We start from the raw sequence: 14,246 nt of genomic DNA, 5'->3' as shown, positions 1-14,246 counted from the left end.
CAGCTAGGATGGATAAGCATTCTCTGCTCAACTTTTCTTATCTTATGTAGGTTTTAAGTGTACATTCCTATGATACATGATCTATATTTTACATTGTGTGTCCACTACCCAAAGTCAAATCATCTTCTGTCACCATATATTTGACCCCTGTAGTTTTTTTTAAAAATGAAGATAGATTTGATTCTTTTACATCACACACACACACACACACACACACACACACACACACACGCACACGCATATATTTCCTCTCCCCCTATCACTTTGAAACAGTTACTTTGCATTTCTTGTATATTAAACCAATATTCAGTGGTATGGCTCTGATAAATACTAAAGAGTATTCACAATTAATACTTTTAGTATTCTGTACTTTGCCTTCCCTATATAACCTTTTGCTTTCCCTAGAAATAGCTATTGCCTCACTTTTTGTTTTTGTTGCACATCTAGCAGTTGATCTTTCTGTTAATAAGTCATTGCTTGATCTTCTAGGGTGACAATAAATCTCCTCTCAATGTGTTTTTTTATATTTTTTTATTCATTGAGTTGAGAGAGAGAGAGACATTGACTTGCCACTCTGCCCATCCATACATTCACTGATTGATTCTTGCATGGTCCTGACTGGGGCTTGAACCTGCAACCTAGGCACATTGGGATGATGCTCTAACCAAGAGCTACTCATCCAGGACTCCTCTCAATGTATTTTAAACATATCAGGTAGCCTGTCAGTTTTAATTTTTTTCTTGGAAAAATTCTAGAGCCTTCTTCCTTTCCTCCTTAAGCATGGGCTAGTTGCTTTCTAGGTATACTGCATACCTGCCATGCTAACACTTCACCTTACTATTTTCTTGGGGATTCCCTTCTTTCTTATTTCTGCTGAAATATGGAGATGAGCATGTAGATAAAGCAGCAATTCTACAGCCATGAAACAACTAGCACAGCACAAAGGTTAACATGCCAAGGAAAGCAAAATGAAAAGAAAGAGAAAGCTGCAGTCCCCATACCATTGTTAACCTACCATACAAGCTCTAGCTTGTCTTCCCCAGATGTTTTGTTGTTTGAAATAAGGAATACTTTTTTTGAGCCATTGTAGTTTTCCGTTACTTGTAGAAAAATGCATTCCAGACACAACAGACACAGTGAAATTAAGTGACTTGTCCTAGTTCATACAACTAATGAGTCAATGGCAAAATAAGAATTTGATCTACATAGGGCCCACAAAATACTATAACTACAACTACTATTTATTATGTAGAAAGCAATGTGCTAAAAAAATTATATTCCATACCCTGTGAGGTAGGAATTATCTCCATTTTATAGAGATTGAATATCTTGACCAAATTCTTACAGTTATGGTATTGCGGTTAGATTTCAACCTCAGTGTATCATCAAGACCTAGGTATTAAAACACTATTATATATTGTCTTCCACCATGTGGTTCAGTGTTACTGCATCTAGAGAGTCATCACAGATTCACAGTAATTTTTTATTTTTCTCCCTGACATTTGTTGCAGGCTGTCTCTAAGACAGCCCTCAATGAGCCCTGGATCCTGGTATTCATGTCCTTGAGAAGTTCCTTCCCTTTGTGTGTAGATGGACTTAATGACTTGTTGTAACAAATAGAATGTGGCAAAGTGATGGGATATCACTGCCAAGCTCAGGAAACAAAATACTATGTCTTCCATCTTGCTTGCTCTCTGATGTTGCAGGCTATCTGATGAAGAGGCATATGTACAGAGAACCAGAAAAGTCCCCTGTCCAACTGCCAGTGAGGAACTGAGGCTTTCAGTCCAGTAGCCTATAGGGAATGAATGAAACCTTGACAACAATCACTTAAATGAACACAGAAGTAGGTCCACCCCCAGTCAAACATAAAAATGAAAACAACAGGCCTAGCCAGTGTGGCTCAGCTGGTTGAAGCATTGTCCTGTGAAAGGTCATGGGTTTGATTCCCAGTCAGGGCACATGCCTGGATTGTAGGCTCAATCCTGAGTTGGGGGTGTATGGGAGGTGACTGATCAATATTTCTCTCTTGCATTGATGTTTCTCTCTCTCTCCCCCTCCCTCCCTTCCTCTCTCTCTAAAATCAATATGCATGTTTTCGGGTAAGGATAATTTTTTTAAAAAAGATGAAGATAGATGTCTCAGCCAATAACTTGATTAAAGCCTTGTTAGGAATCAGAAGACTAACAAGTCATGCCAAGGTTTCTGACTTGCAGAAGCTGTGAGATAGTAAATGTGGATTAGTTTAAGTCACTAATTTGGAGGGTAGGTACTTTGATAAACACCGGTAGATAATACAGCAATCCTCCTACAAGTACACATATCTAGGGCTTATGAAATCCACAAGAAAACAACCAAGAAGACTGGAGGTGAGTGTGTTAAAGAAGGGCTTTCCACCAAGCTTATCCTTAAGCAGTCAGAAGAAAATTTTTGCAATAATCCATTTTTTTAAACATGAAACTTGTATACTTCCTAGTTCAATGATGCATTTGGCTAAAGGACTTTCAACAAACAAGAATTTCTATCATTCTTGGAATTTTTTTAAGTCATTAGAGGCAGAAGTAGACTTTTGCATTCAATGTTGATTTAGGACTGTCCTACATATTCAATCATAAAGCTTTTTGTCCATAGTAAAGTAATTAGCATGGAGTACTTATAGCCTCAATACAGTTGTGTTTTTAAAATGTGTATGATTTATTTTCTGTTGACACAAAGCATCTTTGACTCCTTCTAATTTCTTTTCATGGGATGTTTGTAAACACATCATTCCATGTCCAAAGAATTAAAGAGATGCCAATGACAGGTAAATGGCTTTACTAAATACTCTCAAGCTCCTCCAAAGATTTTAGCCTGCAAGGAAGATGAGTGATTGTTGATTCCTAAACAATAGCCTATTTAACATCGCCGGTTTTTCTTCCAACTTAATGAATTGAGAGAGATGCACCAAGCAATAACCACTTACTGTTCTCCACAAATCCTAATGACTATGTCTGGGTGTCTGGGCATCTTATTACTTTGTTTTCCTGCACTTACTTCCATCTTCTGAAAGAGCTTTCTAAGTTATATTTAAGGTCTTGCTAGAAAAGTGAGTGATGAGAAATTAACTTTGAATGGTATGAGGGCTGAATTAAAGCAGTTTATCTCAGAACGGCAAGGACCTGGAATTGTTAAATACTTTGTTTTACTTACATCAAGACAGAGAAGGTGGGAGCGTTGGGGACTTAGTGTTCACTAATACAACTCTAAGGGAGCAAGCAAGACTCAATGTCCTGGGTGAGTGGTCTCAACATTCATTTCTAGAAAGGACTGCACTAAGTATTAAAAGATGTCTCTCTGTCCTAACCAGTGTGGCTTAGTGTTGGAGAGTTGTCCCATAATGGAAGGGTTGTGGGTTCAATTCCCATCAGGGCACATACCTAAGTTGCAAGTTCATTCCTGGTCCAGGCATGAGTGCATGTGACCCCCTGTCTGGACATGTGGGATCCCTGGTCCCAACACAGATCCCTACTCCACGAAGGCAACCGATCTCTCGCCTCAATGTTTCTCTCTCCTTTCCTCTCTCCCTTCCTCTTTCTCTCTAAAAAAAGAAATGAAAATGTCCTCAGGTGAGGATTAAAAAAAATAAATAACTCAGCTTCTTTGTGGCCTGCGTGCTAAGTAATAGACCCATATTTATTATTTGACCTTGTTATTAGGTTTGAAGCATTTATTTTTCTCTTAAGGGTATGCAGAAAGAGAATATTATAATCTCACCAGACCATCTCTATAAAAACTCCACGTGTATCCTCAAAGGTAGGGCTTGTGCTATGAGGTGTCAGCTATCTCTGAACCTGATGGGACAGCATTTGTTGCCCTTCCCACCAGGGGGGATACAAGAGGGAATTCTGAGGCTGGTGCTTTGATGAGATGACCTGCAAAGCTATAGCTCTGAGCCCTGTGATCCAGCTGCTGCTTTGTTTGGGTCACATTTACAGTTTCTGCAGAACTGCAAGGTTGTCACTCAAAATGATGCATGGCCATTAATTCACTGGTCATTCCAAGCATGCAGGCTTGGCTGGAACCAGGCTGTGGTGTCGGGGAGGGTAAAAATTCATAGAGCAGAAAAGATGCAGGGATTTGAAAATAAGCCAAATCAAAAGTGTAGCCAACTGTCAAAGTGTCAAACTGTTATTGTGCATTTACTGTTGTGCCAAAACCTTTTGATATATTATTTAATTTAATCTTCCCAGTGACCCTGTGAGTCAATGACTATCTGCTGTTTCTCCCTATAGTATCTATTCATAGTTGAGAAGACTCAAGTTCAAAGATGTGAGGTGACTTGGTCAGGCCAGAGTTCCTAAATGAAAGAGCCTGGATTTGAACCTGGAAATTTGCCAGTGTCTAAAGCCATACTGGGCTGCCTTCTATACTGCTGGCTCAAAGGATAAGAAAGAGGCTCAGACAGCAGGACACCAGCCAGGAAAAAAGAAGAGGGGAGGGTAGCAAAGTTCAATGAGGACCCTGAGCCTATTACATGGTGGCCATGGCCTTGGCAGGAGCATCAGAGTCCATGGGTCCAGACTCCACTCAGCAAGCAGGGATTATGAGGATAGCCAGTGTGTCTCCAAGAAGGACCAGACAAGCAGATCAGTTCATTCATTTTGTTATTCATTCATTCATGCAGTCACTCAACATTTATTTGTTAAGCTCCTGTTGTGTGCCAGGCACAGTACCAGGCACTAGTATAGAGTGATAAATAGGAGAACCAGAGAAGTTGCCTGCTCTAACAAGTGTATGTTCTAGTACAAGAGTTATGTAGATAGACAGATTATTTTTCAAACAGATACTTTCAAATAGCATTAAGATCTATGAAGAAAATAAAACAGGTAACATAGATAATATATTTAGATATACTGGAATACTATGTAACATGGGGAGGGGGTGGGCAGGCAAGGGAAGGTTTCACTGAGCTGAAAGATAAGAGAAAGAGCCTGCTGGGGTATAAAGTAAGGGATGTACATTCCAGGCAGGGGCAGCAAGTGCAAAGGCCCCAAGGTGGGGACAGGTTTGGCATGTTTGAGGTACAAAAAAATGTTGGTCTGATTAAAGCACAATGAGCAAGAGAGAGGTAGATAAAGACAAATGACAATAAAAAGACCTTGTCATTTCAATATAAGTGTGGTGAGAAGCCCATGGAGGGTTTTAAGTAGGAGACTACCAGGATTTCAACAGGATCTGGAGGCTGGGAATTACGAGCAGCAGCCAGAGAACATGGCCAATGCTATGAGGGGCGATGCTGGCTTGAGAGCCTGAGGTCAGGGCTGAGTGGGGAAAGGCTGAGGGGACACGTGGGAGCAGCATGGAGGTTCAGGGGCAGGTCTTGGAATCTGCAGATTAATGCAGGGTCTCACTGCTCACTCATTCAACATTTGCATGGACACTTGGCCCTGGGTTCAGGGATGCAGTTTACCCATGGAGATGATATTCTGGTGGGGGAAAGAAATTTAACAATTAAGTTAGTTACACTTAAAAATGGTGCTTTGAGATAGAGCAGCTAGGGCCTGGGCGTCTTTAGATCAGTGAAGGCCCCATGGAAAAAGTGACTCCTAAAAGAATCAGTTCATAGAAGCAAAGTAAAGAGCACCCTGGGCAGAGGGGACAGCATGGATAAAGGCTCAGAAACAGGAGACACTATGCCATTTTTGAGGAAAAGGAAAGCAGCCAGGGAGCCTGGAGCTCAGACAGCAGAGGGGCGATGGATAGAACCAAGAGCTGGTAGGATCAGTTCATGTCCCCAGAATCAGAGCTTGAAATTTATCCTAAAGCATGTAAGAGTTTCCTTTATGAAATGCGCAATTCATTTTTTTATTTTTCAAAGATAATAATAGTTAAATGTTAACTATTTGCTATTGAGCAAATGCTTTGTCTATGTTACGGTTATGTGCCAGGAACTGTTGTAAATATTGTGTATACATTATTTACAATAGAGCTTTTTCTCCTCAAAGCAACTCTTAAAGCTAGATACCATTTCCTCATTTTGTAAATGAGAAAGCTGCAGAACAGAGAAGTTCAGTAAGTCACCAAAGGTCTCACAGCTCATAAGTAGCTTAGCCAGGATTGGAACCTAGGCATTTGACTCCAGCATCCCTGCTCTAATTTGTCATGCTAGACTGATGCTAATACTCAGAGTATCCAAGGGAAGGATGTCACCGGGAAACATGATGAAGGACATGGATGAAGTCAGCATCTTGGTTTACCCTGAACACAGAACAAGGAGAGTTATTCTTCACTTTTTCCATGAATTTCCTTTTCTATGAATTCACTCATATCTGTTGAGTAATTGCTATGTGCAAGACCATGTTCGATGTTAAAGATCCCTGGAAAGCTAAAAGAGAGATCCTCCTTTGGGGGCTTTTGATCTGTTGAGGGGACACTGATATTTATTCAGCATAGAGATAATATAAAATTAAAACAATAATAAGTGCCATGGGGGAGAGGTAGCTGCTGCTTCAAGAGCAGAAGATAGGTAAAGTCATTTTGAAATAGGAAAACTCAGGGCAGGATTATCCACTTCAGAGGCCTTTTGTTTAGAAGGTGCTTTCTGCTCTCAATTTTGAGTGGGGCTCAGAGGGAGCAGTGGAAAAGGGTGAGAGGATGGTTAGTGTGGATATATGCCTGGCTCCTCATGGTGACTCCAGGCTCCAGGTTTATAGGTGGAAGATAAACGACATCTCTCACCACCCTTCTTGGTTTTCCAGGTCTGTTCAGGCCAACAGATGAGAAGGCCTGATAGGCCTGATACAGGATGCATGCATGGGCCAGGAAAAAATCTGGCATTGGCTGCCGTGCCCTGCTGTCTCTGTCTGCAGATAAACTAGGTCTTCCCCAGAAAGACACATTGGGAGCCCCTGGGAGAGAAGGAGGTGGACTTTCTCAGGGCTGTTGCCCCTCCCTGAGATCTTGGCATTTCCCCATGAACTGCAAATTCTAGGCAAGGAATGAGCTCTAGGAGGCAGGGTAGTGGTGGGAAAGCAAGCAGAGCTCTGGAGCCTGACCACCGCCAGACGCAGAGCCTCAGGCAGCGATTCCAGTAAAAGCAGGGTGTCTGAGAGGCGATGGCGAGAAACACAGGTAGGGGCATAAAAATATGAGAAAAGGAAGAGAGACAGTGAAGGGTACATTTTCAAGTCTGTTACCATTGAGGGGGCCTAACTCCTGTGAGTTTAATCCTGCTGGAGAATCCAATGGGGAACATGCACTTCATGGGTGAAGAGATGGGGTATTGGCCCAGCAATTCCCATCAGTCATTGGATAAAGTGGCTCTCAGGGAATATTAATTCTCCAGACATTCTTACCTGCCCTGTTTACAGGCAGAGAAAGCTCAGGTGGTCAGAGAGAGCTGCAGAAGAGTCACAGGTACAGGCAGATGTAAATTAGGCTGCAAGTGTGGATAACATAAAGGCCAATTGGACATGGGTGTGTTACCAATAGCAACCTCTGTATTTCTGAACTTCTCAGGGCCCCTTTCCACATCCATAAAAGGATGTGGAACAAGACTAATATCTAAATCTCTCAGAATTAGAGTCTAACAGAAAGACTGCTTTCTAAGAAAGGCTACTATTTTCACATTTACAGTACATAAAAGGTCCCCATAAATATCTGTTGAGTGAATGCATGCATGCAGTTGGGTGCTGGAGCCAGCTTGTTCTGGCTCACAAGAGCAGATTGTCAAATGTTCAGGAATTTTGCAAGCCAGTTGTTAAACTGTTCGTAGCTCAGAAACAGCCAGGGTGGGTGTCTTTACGCACTACAAAATTAACAAACACTGTAAATCAGGTTTTTGGTTTTTCTTTTTCCTCTGAGAGCCATTTTACCAGCATGCAACTGAATGCATGTGAAAGAATTTGGCCTACTATCAAATCTATAGAAGGTGCTCTAAAACGTGTCTTCTCTTTCTTCCATTGAAATTGAAGTAGACATAGAAAAAGCTACACATTTCACTTTGTTTTGCTTCCCATTTCTAGTTGCCAACAAGTGCTCCTCCAAGTGGGCCACAACTCTACCAGTAATTTATCCTCTTAAAGAAATAAAAGAGGGAGAGATGATGTAAATATAATTAAATGTTAAATCTGGGTGATGAATACACAGGAGTTTATTATTCCCTGCAATTTTCTGAACATTTGAAGTGTTTCATAATAAAACAAAAGGAGCCAGAAAACCTAAAGACACTCCTTAGCTTCAGTTCCATGGACCTGCAGGAGCAGAGAAGTGAGGGTTTCAGCATCGACACACACTGAGGAACACGTGAAGGACAAGTGCCAGCTGTCTAGTGCAGGTCCAAGGCAGGACTGCAATTCAGCCTTCATCCACCTGTGCGGCTGAGCCCCTCAGATTCTAACGGGGCCTTTGTATCATACGTAGTCAGAGGTAAAGGGGTAGAAACAATAATTAACATATATATTTATATATATATATATATATATATCTATCTCACATATACCTTGTATAATAAATATAACAAAAAAAGTGTTTGAAAAATTCACAATTATTCATTACTTACCACATTTACTACTTTTCTCATTGCATGCTAATAAGTCATTAGGCATAAGTTAAACAGATGAACTCTTGCCATTCTTTGCTGAGTTCCTCTTGTTTCTAGAATTATCAGTAAACATATGCTGGGTATGGCACAAGGCACCTCTTTCCCTCTCATGTACCATGCCCCATAGAGTTTTTCCAAATAATCAATTCTTACTACCAAAAAGTTTGCCACTAAGAGTTTTTTGTTTTGGGTTTTGGATTTTGGGAGGTTGGGTGGGGGTTTGGAATCACTTTCCTATTTCTTCACTGCAGATTAAATTCAACCCTCCTCAAATTCATTCATCTCTGTTTTAAGTCTCTGACAGTGGGACACTTCCAAACTCTGCCTGAATCCTTTTAACTTCAGTTCACTGATCTGTGATCAGCTGCCTGGACAGATCGCTTCCTTCTCCCACCCAAGTGTTAATGTGTCCTCTTCCTGTGGGGTCTTCAAAATGTTCTCAAGTGATACGTCTTCTTAGCACTTCACCTTTGGAGTGAACATTCCCCCAGATGTTCTCTAAGTCATCATGTTCATCTCAGAACTCAGCATGTATCCTGAATAGAGCAGATATAACGTGACCGCTGCGGGAACTCTAGGATTATCACTTCTATTGTTTTTATGCTATCTTTTAGCCAGCCCTTCTGTGATTTTGTAATTTATAATATGAAATATATATTTGGTTTTCATGCTGGTTTCTGGCACATTGCTCCTAAAACCATTGGAATTTCCTAAGTATTGAGAACAATAAGAGTTATTGTCAAAATTTGCTATGTTAATTAAGTGACTTTTAGACCTCACCTCTGGATCAGGGCTGGTTGCCAGAAGAACCAACCATATGATTAGAGTTGAAACTATCAGTCTCACTGCCCTGACCTCCAGGAGGAGAGAGGGGCTAGATTACCAATGGTCAGTGATTTAATCAACCATGCCTATGTAATGAAACCTCCATAAAAACCCACAAGGACACAAGGACAGGGCTTGAAGAACTTCCTGGTTGAACAACACATGGAGATCTGGGGAGAGTAGCGCATCCACAGAGGGCACGGAAGCTCCAGGCTCTTTCTCCCTACTTTGCTCCATGCATCTCTTCCATCTGACTGCTCCTGAGTTATATCCTTTTATAATAAACCAATGACCGAGTAAGAAAAATGTTTCTCTGAGTTCTGTAAATTGCTCTAGCAAATTAGTCAAACCCATGAAGGGGTTCATGGGAACCAGTCAGTCAGAGATACAGGTAACGACCTGGACTTGGAATTTGCATCCTACATTGCAGGGGTTCTTGAAACCTCCAATATGTAGCCAGTTGGTCAGAAGCACAGGTAACAACCTGGGCTTAAGACGGGCATATGAAATGTGGGGGGGATGGGAGCAGCCTTGTAGGACTGAACTCTTAACCAGAAGCTATCTTCTGGTAAGTCTCAGAATTACGCTGATTTTTTGGGCACCCTACTAGTGTCCAGAAAACTGTTTGTTGTATGTGTGGGAACCTCCACTCCGTCTGAATTTGGGTTTCAGAAACCATAAAGACCTTCCTAATCATGTGTGTACAAAGTAAGTTTCCAAATATGATTGAAAATTGCCTGCAACAAAAGCAGTATTTATTCCTACCTTAATTTGATAATTCAATTACTCTTTGAGCTTAAAGTCATGGTTTTATACTCATTGATATATTGGATCTCTGTGGTTTTTGCCTGCCCAGCATCCACTCACCCTTCTTCTATAAAGCACTTCAACTATGTTTTGGGGAGTCACTCCCCCAAAAAAGAGTAGACTTGATGGGACTGTTATTCAAGGTGGCTTCCTCAGGTTAAAACATCAGGGGATTTCTGCTAGGAATACGAGCCTTGAGCACAGAGATGCAGGCTGGGAGGAACTGATGCCTCCCAGTAGAGGAGCCAGGGGTTGACTTTCCACTTGTGCCTCAGCCTAGGCGTTCAAAGCTACCATCTCCGTCCGATCCTCCTTCTTAGCGTCTATATCTTCCCTTCAATAAATGTCTGTAGCCACTGTCAGTTTCTGTTTCTTAAAAAAATAATGAACTCAAGATAATACAACTGTCAAATAAGCCACAGATTGCACTGTTTAAGAAAAGTCAACAATGGCAAAAAGCTACGGCACTGTTCATTTATTTACCCATTGAATTATTAATTCCTTTACTTACTCACCCAAACACCATTCAATAAGTTCCTATCATGTGCCAGAAACTGGAGACACCTTCTAAAACAGAAATATCTCTTGGAAAGAGCTGTTCAAATAGTTTCATATGCACTGAATAATAGTGGCATTTAATATATATGTACTACTTTATCCAAAGGATTGTTGACCGGGACTTTGTCAAAAGCATTCATCGAAATCAGATATCCTTTGAAAGCAAAGAACTCCCCACCCTCAAAAACGAAGGAAAGAAAAAAACCCTGGATATTCTGTTTAACTTTAGCATATATATGAAATTTAAACCAAAAACATATTGCCTTTTACAAATGGTGTTTAAAATAAATATTATACCGACATGGTTAGTCTTTCAATTTCCACTTAGGTATTTTTAATTGAAAAGCACATTCAAATTGTGTATTATCGGAAAGCAATATATCCTTTCCATACCTCGCTTAGCATTATGGCTAACATTTATCCAGTCAGTCTAGACTTATTATGCATTTTGGGAGTCATTTCTGATAGCGTTCTATTTTAGTTATACCTGTGTTTTTGCCACCTGGAAATAAATTACTTCTAGCTTCATATTTTTTCTGAGGGGTGTAAATTGATTTCTTGTTTACAATGACTGCTTTCCCACAGTCCCATGTTTTATGCATAATAATTTTGTTTAACTTAAAATGTTTCCCATAGCTTAAATAGACTGGGCAAGGATGTGGGAATTTCAGATCTAGCAGTGCACAGTCCTGGTTCCTGGGCCTGCCTCCATTTCCATTATCTATTTCACCTTGGAAAATTAGTAACTTAACATGTCAGCGTCGGGTTCCTTCATTCGCAACATGCACTAGATCTCAAACTGGTTTGTGTTTTTTTGAAAGTTCATACATCTGTATTTTACTGCTGATTGACTGAACCAAAAATCCTGGGAATGGGAAATCAGGGAACTATATTTTCTAAAACCTCTCTGTGGATTCATGTTTATGAAAAATAAAAATATAATAATAATGTGTATGAAGCAATTGCTAAGCACTTCCACAGTGACCCTGCGAGCCAGGTGCTGTGGTTCTCTCTCTTTCCTAGCTAAGGAAATCGAGGCCCAGATATGTTAAGAAACTTGTCTGAGGGCGCTCAGCCTGAAGGCGGGGTCCCACTCTGGCCAGTCCATCTCCAGAGTCCCTGCTCCGCATTATTGCACTCAGCTCTTTCTGGGAACCACTGAGTTAGACAATGGAAATTATCTTTTCCAAATTTATTGGCAATTTTTTATAGCTTTTGAACAAATTTCTGATGGCTCTCATTTTTTTGTGATGAATTAACCTATTTTTAAACAACTTCTATGAACATAAGGAGAATTCTTTAACCATTATGAAAGTCGATCTTTGGGGAGGGAGAAGCGGGTGTAGGGGGAATAAATGATGATGGAAGGAGATTTGACTTGGAATGGTAAACACGCAATACAATATACAGATGATGTATTACAGAATTGTACTCTTGAAACCTATATAACATTGTTAACCAATGTCGCCCCAATAAATTCAATAAAAATGGAAAAAGACAGTGGTTCTTCAAATAATCCAAAAATTTATATGGAATCACAAAAATCCCCAAATAACCTCAGCAATATTGACAAAGAACGAAGTTGGAAGTATGGTGTTCTCAAACTATACTACAAAGCTTTAGTAGTCAAAACAGCATGGTACTGGCATAAAAACAGACATGTAGATAAATGAATAGAATAGAAAGCCCAGAAATAAATCCATGTCTCTATGGTCAATTAATATTTGACAAAGGAGACAAGAATGTAGAATGGGATAAAGATGGTCTAATCAATAAATAATGCTGGGAAAACTGGACAGATACATGCAAAAAAAATGAAACTAGACTACCTTCTTACACCATATACAAGAATAAACTCAAAATGGTTTAAAGACTTAAATGTAAGACTGGAAACCATAAAAATCTGAGAAGAAAACATAGGCAGTATGACCTCTGACATTTCTCTTGAAAATATTTTTTTCTGTTGTATCTCCTCAGGCAAGGGAAAAAAATGAAACAAATGGGAATACATCAAACTACAAAGTTTTTGCACAGCAAAGGAAACTATCAACAAAATGAAGAGACAACCTACTGAATGGGAGAACATAGTCCCCAGTGATACATCTGACAAGGGATTAATATCCAAAGTTTATAAAGAACTTCTAAAACTCAACACCAAAAAAACCCAAACTCTCCAATTTAAAAATAGGCAGAGAACTCAAATAGACATTTCTCCAAAGAGGACGTAGAGATGGCCAATAGACATGTGAAAAGATGTTCAATGTCTTTAATAATCAGTGGAATACAAATTAAAACCACAATGAGATATCACCTCACACCTCTCAGAATAGCTATCATCAATAAATCCACAAATGTCAAGTGTTGAGAAAGATGTGGGAGGAAAGGGGACCCTCATGCAGTGTTGGTGGGAATAGAAAGCAGTATGAAGGTTCTTCAAAAAATTAAAATTGAAACTGTTTCATGACCTAGCAATTCCAGTTTTGAGAATTTATTGAAGAAACCCAAAACACTAATTAGAAAGGATATATGCAATCAAATGTTCATTGCGCTGTTATTTACTATAGCCAAGATATGGAAGCAACCTAACTTCTCATCAATAGACAAGTGGATAAAAAAGCGTTGGTACACTTCTATAATGGAATATTACTCAGTCATAAAAAAAGAATGAAATCTTATCATTTGTAACATCATGGATGGACCTAGAGGGTATTATGCTTAGTGATATAAGTCAGTCAGATAAATACAATGTTATTTCATTTATAGATGAAACCTAAAGAACAAAATAAACAAGATCAACAGACTTATAGACACAGAGAGAAAACTGGCCCTGCCAGAGGAGAGGGGCAGGGGCCCAGGTGAAAGAGGTGAAGGGATTAAGAAGCACAAATTAATAGGTAAAAAAATACTCATGGGGGTATAAATAAAGCATAGGGAATATAGTTAACGCTATTGCCATAACTATGTATATTGACAATTGGGGTACTGGAAATATTGAGGGGAACACAATATAAAACACTCTATTGTCTAGCCGCCAAGTTGTACAGCTGAAAACAATAGAAAATTGAAAGAAAAGAATAAAAATAAAATGATAGGTGGCCAAATCTCAATGTAGACATCTACTTGACTCAGAAAAATTCCTCTTTTCTCTTAAAGTTAACGGAAGAAGAAAGTGGTTCTTTGCAAATGGTGTTCTTCTACCTGGAATCCCTCCTTCCCCCATTCTTAACCACCTTTGCTCTTGTCCTCTAAGACCCTGCATAGATGCCTTTCTATTCAGATAATCTTAAAGATACCCTAGCACTATTAAGTAGGATGCATGGGTGCTTAATATGGGCTATATTACATTACCAATCAATAACAATTAATATGTCCCTGGCTTTTCTGTGCTTGAGCTATAATTATGGACACTGACCAGCCTCTCCTTTGCTCTTCTGCTTAGGAAATGCTGCCAAAGGAGCTGAGGAATGCATACGCC

Source organism: Pteronotus mesoamericanus, unplaced genomic scaffold (assembly GCF_021234165.1).
Source record: "Pteronotus mesoamericanus isolate MK-2021 breed Mesoamerican mustached bat unplaced genomic scaffold, CSHL_Meso_final scaffold_54, whole genome shotgun sequence".
Classification (NCBI taxonomy): domain Eukaryota; kingdom Metazoa; phylum Chordata; class Mammalia; order Chiroptera; family Mormoopidae; genus Pteronotus; species Pteronotus mesoamericanus.
Note: the sequence above shows the minus strand (reverse complement) of the source record.